Genomic DNA, 1,705 nt, shown 5'->3' on the forward strand with positions numbered 1-1,705 from the left:
TATGATGAACTGTATCTGTATAGCTGTGTACTTAATAAACTCCATCAAACTTTGAAGAAGCCTGAGAAAGTCTATCTCCTGCTTGCTGTGATGAGTCGTGTGTGCAACTCTCGCGGATGAGTTTGCTGGTGCCGGAGGAAAGGGTGATTTATAACAGTTTATAACAAAGGGGGTATACTATGAATTTTTTTAAAATTATAAGCTTGTAAATGGTGATGGACGCAAAATGGAAAAAATGCACCTTTATTTCCAAATAAAATATTGGCGCCATACATTGTGATAGGGACAAAATTTAAATGGTGTCATAACTGAGACAAACGGGCAAATAAAATACATAGGTTTTAATTATGGTAGCGTGGATTATTTTAAAGCTATAATGGCCGAAAACTGAGAAATAATGATTTTTTTCTATTTTTTTCTTATTAATCCTGTTCAAATGCATTTATAAAAAAATAATTCTTAGCAAAATGTACCACCCAAAGAAATCCTAATTAGTGGCGGAAAAAACAAGATATAGATCAATAAGTTGTGATAATTAATGATAAAGTTATTAGCGAATGAATGGGAGGTGAAAATTGCTCTGATGCATAAGGTGAAAAATCCCCGTGGGCTGAAATGGTTAAAGGACCTCTATTGAAAAATTTTGTAAAAATGTAAAATATAATGTAATATAATAAATTATAATAAACATTTCTACCAGACTAAATTGTGCTTTAAATCACTTGTCTCCTATGTTGCTGTCAGTTAAAATAACCAGTATAAAGCTGACAGACCTAAACGGTTCTGGACTAATGGATGACCTCATGGGAGATTCTCAGCAATCTGTCTGCACCGCCTGTGACAATGCCACAGGGACAGAGAAGGACATAAGGGAGATACTAATGGTACAAGGGGGGCATATTAATTGGGGAGGGGAGAAGATCCATAAGATGCCCCTGCACCACGGATGCACCAGGTTTAGTATTTTTTTCCCCTGGCTTTTATCCTCTAAACCTACGTGCATCTTATGGTCCGGAGCGTCTTATGGTCCAAAAAATACGATAATTTTGACCGCACTCTTTCGAGCACTTTTTGGTACTTCTTGCAGAGTGCTGAGAAGTTATTTTAAACAGTTATCTCCTAGGAGAAAACTTAGGAGAAAAAGTGAATAGAATAAGGACTTGTGTCAGTTGGGGCAGAAATGCAGCAAGTGTGGGCAGTAGGTAGCAGCCCTGTAGTCAAGAGACATATATACATACCTAAGAAATCCATTGTCATTGAGTCTAATAAATTGTTGACCAGTTGAGATCATTTTTTTTTTCGGAGGTAAGACCATCACTTATTCTACATTCAATAGTTTTTTATTGATTTTGTCATCATATTAGCATCTCTTACAACAGCTTAGTATTGCTTGTCACCCAACTATTGTTAGAGGTTGGGTCGAGTTCTTAACCTTTCCTTTTTTTTTAATGTGACTACTAAGCAAGTTAAAGTGGATCTGAACTAAGAATGTCCTCTTTGCTCTAAAAGATATGCAACAGCATAATAACCTTTACACAAAAGCATTTTTTTGTTACAGCTGATACAAATCCTAAAATAAATCTGCACTGTTTCTAGTGCCTGATTCATCAGAGCAGACATATTGTTAACATTCAGTGCTTTCAAATGAGCTTATCTGCCATCCCTGCCATGGCAGTCATGTGACATGGGGAGAGATCAAATTACA

This window comes from Hyperolius riggenbachi, chromosome 11 (assembly GCF_040937935.1).
Source record: "Hyperolius riggenbachi isolate aHypRig1 chromosome 11, aHypRig1.pri, whole genome shotgun sequence".
NCBI lineage: Eukaryota > Metazoa > Chordata > Amphibia > Anura > Hyperoliidae > Hyperolius > Hyperolius riggenbachi.